The following is an 8,525-nucleotide window of genomic DNA, read 5'->3' on the forward strand; positions in this document are numbered from 1 at the left end:
CACCGGATGCTCCTCCGTTGGAGGATGTGGACGGGTTGTCTGCCACCAACTCTTAGGTGGAGAGTGCCATGAACCACAGGCGTCGCCAGACCATTCTTCGCGACGCTTGTTTCTCCCAAGAGGCGTTAGATGCCTTCAAGTCGGGAGATGCATACCTCCGTGCCGCTCAATATGGTCTAGCCAGAGCCACAGAGCAATATGTAAAAGACATACGGGTAAGAAAATTTTGGTAATTATATATATATACCAGTAGCCCCCGAGACTTGAAACAGTTAGAACAACTAATTTAAGGATCATTTGTGATGCAGGTTCTTACGGAAAAGAATTCACTACTGTCCAAGGAGCTAGAAGAGTGCAAAGCCCAACTTGAGGCCGCACTAGCCGCGACAGGGGAGCCTAAGGAGACCCCCTCTGGTAATATACACTTCGAAAGATAACTATTTTGCGAAGCACGGCTTTGGTGCAAATCTGACAAATAAATTGCAGATGGCGCCGGATTGAATCTGGAGAGGCAACACCTCCTACGCCAGCTAAAGGCTGGTGAGAGGGTGCTGCTAAAGGTGATGGGGGAGAAGAACAATCTCCAAGATGCCAACACCAAGCTGGACGTCGAGCTGAAAGATGTTCGTGCCCAGCTATCAGACTCCGTGAAGGAGAATCAGTGGCTTCGGCGCGGCATATTTAGTAAGTGCTTGAGCGAACCTTTTGAAAGAAAGTTCGGCGGGGAAGTCGACTAATAGAGCAATGTCTGAAGGTATGCTAACAGGTCGTCCTGCAGAGGAGATGCCCGGTTTTGGATAGATCGCTTATGTTGGGGTGGGTGGGTGGAATTAAATCCGAAGCCTCACCCCATCTAAGGCTCAGAGGCCGAGGAATTTCCAGACTCGAAAATTTGGATTCCTGGATGTTGTCTAATGAACCCAGCCTGTCGCCTGACTCTAAGTTCAGGTCTTGAGTGATATCCTCCCCTCCGCGGGTATCCGGCTTGGAGGGATCGGGAATCCGGACGTAGCAAGTCCTTAAGATAGATGAAGAGTCGCCGCACTGTCCCTCTACCACGGCAACGTGATGGGTGACTTGGGGAGAGTTAATCTCTCTCAGATCGGTTTTAGGCCCGATCTGGTCGTAATCCGTAGCGACTCCCAGGGCGGCGAAGCAACCCAAGAGCTCGTTTATGGAGGAAAGCTCCATTGGATCTAACTACTCAGCAAGTTCCGAGATGACATGAAGATTGTTTTCGATGGCTCTAGAGGTCATCGTCGGCACGGAAGCTGAACAGGCGGTCATAAGAAAACCACCTAGCCGGAGGGTTTGGCCGACAGCCAAAGTTCCCTTAGCAACGGTGCCGTCTTTAAAGACGGGGCGGGGCATCCTTCCTGATGGCGACGACATAGAGGAACTCTCAATGAAAGCACCAATGTCGGTGTCAAAACCGGCGGATCTCGAGTAGGGGGTCCCGAACTGTGCGTCTAGGCTGGATGGTAACAGGAGGCAAGGGACATGAAGTTTTACCCAGGTTCGGGCCCTCTCAATGGAGGTAAAACCCTACGTCCTGCTTGATTAATATTGGTGATATGGGTAGTACAAGAGTAGATCTACCACGAGATCGAGGAGGCTAAACCCTAGAAGCTAGCCTATGGTATGATTGTTGATGTGTATGTCGTCCTACGGACTAAAACCCTCCGGTTTATATAGACACCGGGTAGGGTTAGGGTTACACAAAGTCGGTTACAATGGTAGGAGATCTTCATATCCGTATCGCCAAGCTTGCCTTCCACGCTAAGGAAAGTCCCTTCCGGACACGGGACGGAGTCTTCAATCTTGTATCTTCATAGTCCAGGAGTCCGGCTGAAGGTATAGTCTGGCCATCTGGACACCCCCTAATCTAGGACTTCCTCACTTAGCAAAGTCTTGCCTTCGGATATGTGATAGAAGGTGTACCCAACAGTCTCCTTTAGGTATGCTATGAAGACTTTTTGAGTTTGAGCTTATCAGCTTGAACTTTTTCACATAAGCATCGCAGCCCCAAACTTTAAGAAATGACAACTTGGGTTTCTTGCCAAACCATAGTTCATAAGGTATCGTCTCAACGGATTTAGATGGTGCCCTATTTAACGTGAATGCAGCCGTCTCTAAAGCATAACCCCAAAACGATAGCGGTAAATCAGTGAGAGACATCATAGATCACACCATATCTAATAAAGTGCGGTTACGACATTCGGACACACTATTACGTTGTGGTGTTCCAGGTGGCTTGAGTTGCGGAACTATTCTGCATTGTTTCAAATGAAGTCCAAACTCATAACTCAAATATTCACCTCCATGATCAGATCGTAGAAACTTGATTTTCTTGTTACGATGATTTTCCTCTGCACTCTGAAATTGTTTGAACTTTTCAAATGTTTCAGACTTATGTTTCATTAAGTAGATAAACCCATATCTGCTCAGTTCATCTGTGAAGGTGAGAAAATAAGGATATCCGCCGCGAGCTTCAATTTTCATTGGACCACATGCAGCAATATGTATGATTTCCAATAACTTTATTGCTCGCTCCATTGTTCCGGAGAACGGAGTTTTAGTCATCTTGCCCATGAGGCATGGTTCGCAAGTACCAACTGATTCATAATCAAGTGATTCCAGAAGTCCATCAGAATGGAGTTTCTTCATGTCCTTTACACCAATATTACCTAAACGGCAGTGCCACAAATAAGTTGCACTATCATTATAAATCTGCATCTTTTGGCTTCAATACTATCAACATGTATATCACTACTATCAAGATTTAGTAAAAATAGACCACTCATAAAGGGTGCATGACCATAAAAGATATTACTCATATAAATAGAAAAACCATTATTCTCTGATTAAAATGAATAACCGTCTCGCATCAAACAAGATCCAGATATAATGTTCATGCTCAACGCTGGCACCAAATAACAATTATTTAGGTCTAAAACTAATCCCGAAGGTAGATGTAGAGGTAGCGTGCCGACGGCGATCACATCGACTTTGGAACCATTTCCCACATGCATCGTCACCTCGTCCTTAGCCAATCTTCGCTTAATCTGTAGCCCCTGTTTTGAGTTGCAAATGTTAGCAACTAAACCAGTATCAAATACCTAGGAACTACATCGAGCGTTAGTAAGGTACACATCAATAACATGTATATCAAATATACCTTTCACTTTTCCATCCTTCTTCTCTGCCAAATACTTGGGGCAGTTTCGCTTCCAGTGACCAGTTCCTTTGCAGTAGAAGCACTCAGTCACAGGCTTAGGTCCAGACTTGGGTTTCTTCACTTGAGCAGCAACTGGCTTGTTATTCTTCTTGAAGTTCACCTTCTTCCCTTTACCCTTTTTCTTCAAACTGGTGGCCTTGTTGACCATCAACACTTGATGCTCCTTCTTGATTTCTACCTCCGCAGCCTTTACCATTGTGAAGAGCTCAGGAATCGTCTAATCCATCCCTTGCATATTATAGTTCATTACGAAGCTCTTGTAGCTTGGCGGCAGTGATTGAAGAACTCTGTCAATGACACTATCATCAGGAAGATTAACTCCCAGTTGAGTCAAGTGGTTGTGGTACCCAGACATTCTGAGTATATGTTCACTGACAGAACTATTCTCCTCCATCTTGCAGCTGTAGAACTTATTGGAGACTTCATATCTCTCAATCCGGGCATTTGCTTGAAATATTAATTCAACTCCTGGAACATCTCATATGATCCATGACGTTCAAAATGTCTTTGAAGTCCCGATTCTAAGCCGTAAAGCATGGCACACTGAACTATCAAGTAGTCATCAGCTTTGCTCTACCGGGTGTTCACAACATCTGGCGTTGCTCCTGCAGCGGGTTTGTCACCTAGCGGTGCTTCCAGGACGTAATTCTTCTGTGCAGCAATGAGGATAACCCTAAAGTTACGGACCCAGTCCGTGTAGTTGCTACCATCATCTTTCAACTTAGCTTTCTCTAGGAACGCATTAAAATTCAACGGAACAACAGCACGGGCCATCTATCTACAACAACATAGACATGCAAAATACTATCAGGTACTAAGTTCATGATAAATTAAAGTTCAATTAATCAAATTACTTAAGAACTCCCACTTAGATAGACATCTCTCTAATCATCTAAGTGATCACGTGAACCATATCAACCAAACCATGTCCGATCATCACGTGAGATGGAGTAGTTTTCAATGGTGAACATCACTATGTTGATCATATCTACTATATGATTCACGCTCAACCTTTCGGTCTCAGTGTTCCGAGGCCATATCTGCATATGCTAGGCTCGTCAAGTTTAACCCGAGTATTCCGCGTGTGCAAAACTGGCTTGCACCCGCTGTATGTGAACGTAGAGCTTATCACACCCGATCATCACGTGGTGTCTCGTCACGACGAACTGTAGCAATGTGCATACTCAGGGAGAACACTTATACCTTGAAATTTAGTGAGAGATCATCTTATAATGCTACCACCGAACTAAGCAAAATAAGATGCATAAAGGATAAACATCGCATGCAATCAATATAAGTGATATGATATGGTCATCATCATCTTGTGCCTTTGATCTCCATCTCCAAAGCACCATCATGATCACCAGCGTCACCGGCTTGACACCTTGATCTTCATCAAAGCATCGTTGTCGTCTCGCCAACTATTGCTTCTACGACTATCGCTACCGCTTAGTGATAAAGTAAAGCAATTACATGGCGATTGCATTTCATACAATAGAGCGACAACCATATGGCTCTTGCCAATTCCCGATAACTGTGTTACAAAACATAATCATCTCATACAATAAAATTTAGCATCATGTCTGGACCATATCACATCACAACATGCCCTGCAAAAATAAGTTAGACATCCTCTACTTTGTTGTTGCAAGTTTTACGTGGCTGCTACGGGCTGAGCAAGAACCGTTCTTACCTGCACATCAAAAACCACAACGCGGTATCGTGATTGCTTTTTGATCTTCAGAAATAACCATGTTCATTGAATCCGATTCAACTAAAGTTGGAGAAACTGACACCCACCAGCCACCTGTGTGTGGAGCACGTCGGTAGAACCAGTCTCGTGTAAGCATACGCGTAATGCCAGTCTGGGCCGCTTCATCCAATAATACCGCCGAATCAAGAATCAACTAGTGACGGCAAGCAATGTGTATATACCCACGTCCACAACTCCTTTGTGTTCTACTCGTGCATATAACATCTACGCATAAACCTAGCTCGGATGCCACTGTTGGGGAACGCAGTAATTTAAAAAAAATCCTACGCACACGCAAGATGATGGTGATGCATAGCAACGAGAGGGAAGAGTGTTGTCTACGTACCCTCGTAGACCGTAAGTGGAAGCGTTATGACAACGCGGTTGATGTAGTCGTATGTCTTCACGATCGACCGATCCTAGCACCGAAGGTACGGCACCTCCGCGATCTGCACATGTTCGGCTCGGTGACGTCCCACGAACTAATGATCCAGTAGAGTGTCGAGGGAGAGCTTCGTCAGCACGAAGGCGTGATGATGGTGATGATGATGCTACCGGAACAGGGCTTCTCCTAAGCACCGCTACGATATGACCGAGGTGGATTATGGTGGAGGGGGGCACCGCACACGGCTAAGAGATCAATGATCAACTTGTGTGTCTATGGGCTGCCCCCCTCCCCCATATATAAAGGACTGGAGGAGGGGGAGGGGAGGGGGCCGGCCTCCTAGGCGCGCCCCAAGGGGAGTCCTACTCCCATCGGGAGTAGGATTCCCACCCCCCCCCCTTCCCTAGTTGGATTACGAGAGAAGGAAGGGGGAGGAAGGAGGAAGGAAAGGGGGTCGGCCCCCCTCCCAATTCGGATTGGGCTTGGGGGGTGCCCCCTCCTTTGCTCCCTTCTACTCTCTCCCACTATGGGCCAATAAGGCCCATATACCTCCCGGGGGTTCCGGTAACCTCTCGGTTCATCGGTAAATGTCCGATCTCACCCGGAACCATTCCGATGTCCAAATATAGTCGTCCAATATATCAATCTTTATGTCTCGACCATTTCAAGACTCCTCGTCATGTCCGTGATCATATCCGGGACTCCGAACTACTGTTGGTACATCAAAAGACATAAACTCATAATACGTCCGTCATCGAATGTTAAGCGTGCGGACCCTATGGGTTCGAGAACTATGTAGACATGACCAAGACACGTCTCCGGTCAATAATCGATAGCGGAACCTGGATGCTCATATTGGTTCCTACATATTCTACGAAGATCTTTATCAGTCAAACCGCATAACAATATACGTTGTTTCCTTTGTCATTGGTATGTTACTTACCCGAGATTTGATCATCGGTATCTCAATACCTAGTTCAATCTCATTACCGGCAAGTCTCTTTACTCGTTCTGTAATGCTACATCCTGTAACTAACTCATTAGCTACATTGCTTGCAAGGCTTATAGTGATGTACATCGCCGAGAGGGCCCAGAGATACCTCTCTCACAATCGGAGTGACAACTCCTAATCTCGATCTATGCCAAATCAACAAACACCATTGGAGACCCTTGTAGAGCACCTTTATAATCACCCAGTTATGTTGTGACATTTGGTAGCACAGAAAGTGTTCCTCCAGTATTCGGGAGTCGCATGATCTCATAGTCATAGGACCATGTATAAGTTGTGGAGAAAGCAATAGCAACAAACTAAACGATCATCGTGTTAAGCTAACGGATGGGTCAAGTCAATCACATCATTCTATAATGATGTGATCCCGTTAATCAAATGAAAACTCATGTCTATGCTTAGGAAACATAACCATCATTGATTCAACGAGCTAGTCAAGTAGAGGCAAACTAGTGACACTCTGTTTGTCTATGTATTCACACATGTACTAAGTTTCCGGCTAATACAATTCTAGCATGAATTATAAACATTTATCATGATATAAGGAAATATAAATAATAACTTTATTATTTCCTCTAGGGCATATTTTCTTCATATTTACCATCTATGATGCTAATTTCGAAAGGTTATAGATGTTGCATGTGAAACTTGGTCCTGGTGTAGTTGTGTAATGGGGTAGCTGAGTGCTGAAGCTATATGATGTTATACTCTGATGTATTTAAATTATGAAAATGAAATATATTGTGTGCTTAATATGAACTGTCAATTAGATTAATAAATGGATTATGAATAATTGGATAATTAGCCTGCTAATTGGGTTTTGCTCTTGCAAACGGTTGTTAAAAAAATACCGTGGGCAATGACCTCAGGCAACGCACACAGTTTCTAGGAATAAACCGCGTTGGATCAATGAACAATCACACACGACTTTCTCTTGAAAATTGTTTGCATTAGGCCACCTTGCGCAAACGTTTACCACATGAAAACTATGTGTAATGGACAGCCTTTGCCACACAGTTTCTTCCATGGATCGTGTGTGATATATTCAATAATGCAAGTGATTTAATGGCAAAAATGTGTGTGATGTACCTGCGAATGAAAACATTTTCCTTCGAGCGACTGTGTGGGATGTACATACGAACGGAAATGTTTAGCGGGGACTGACCGTGTGGGATGTACTTGCGACCAGAAACAATCTCGCCGTATAATTGTATTTTTTTAGCTCTACTATATGTATTTCTGTATTTGAGTGCTCGCCGGTCGCACACGACCTCATTTTGCCGAACGTGTGTGCCAGGAGGGCATATCCCCGACGGTTTCTGGGTCGTCTGGGAAGGACCCCCATATCGCCCACACTCACTTGGCGACGGTTCCAAATGCCATCGCGGAAAGGGGTTTTAAACCGTTTGTTTAGGACCGACGCGCACCAGTGCATGTTCCTATGACTATGAGATTATGCAACTCTCGAATACCGGAGGAACACTTAGTGTGCTACCAAACATCACAACGTAACTGGGTGACTATAAAGATGCTCTACAGGTGTCTCTGATGGTGTTTGTTGAGTTGGCATAGATCGAGATTAGGATTTGTCACTCCGTGCATCGGAGAGGTATCTCTAGGACCCCTTGGTAATGCACATCACTATAAGCCTTGCAAGCAATGTGACTAATGAGTTAGTTACGGGATGTTGCATTATGAAATGAGTAAAGAGACTTGCCGGTAACGAGATTGAACTAGGTATTGAGATACCGACGATCGAATCTCGGCCAAGTAACATACCGATGACAAAGGGAACAACATATATTGTTATGCGGTTTGACCGATAAAGATCTTTGTAGAATGTGTAGGAACTAATATGAGCATCCAGGTTCCGCTATTGGTTATTGACCGGAGATGAGTCTCGGTCATGTCTACATAGTTCTCGAACCCGTAGGATCCGCACGCTTAACGTTCGGTGACGATCGGTATTATGAGTTTATGTGTTTTGATGTACCGAAGGTAGTTCAGAGTCCCGGATATGATCACGGACATGACGAGGAGTCTCGAAATGGTCGAGACATAAAGATTGATATATTGGAAGGCTATGTTTGGACATCGGAATGGTTCCAGGTGAGTTCGGGCATTTACCGCAGTACCGGGG

This window comes from Triticum dicoccoides, chromosome 6A (assembly GCF_002162155.2).
Source record: "Triticum dicoccoides isolate Atlit2015 ecotype Zavitan chromosome 6A, WEW_v2.0, whole genome shotgun sequence".
Taxonomy (NCBI): domain Eukaryota; kingdom Viridiplantae; phylum Streptophyta; class Magnoliopsida; order Poales; family Poaceae; genus Triticum; species Triticum dicoccoides.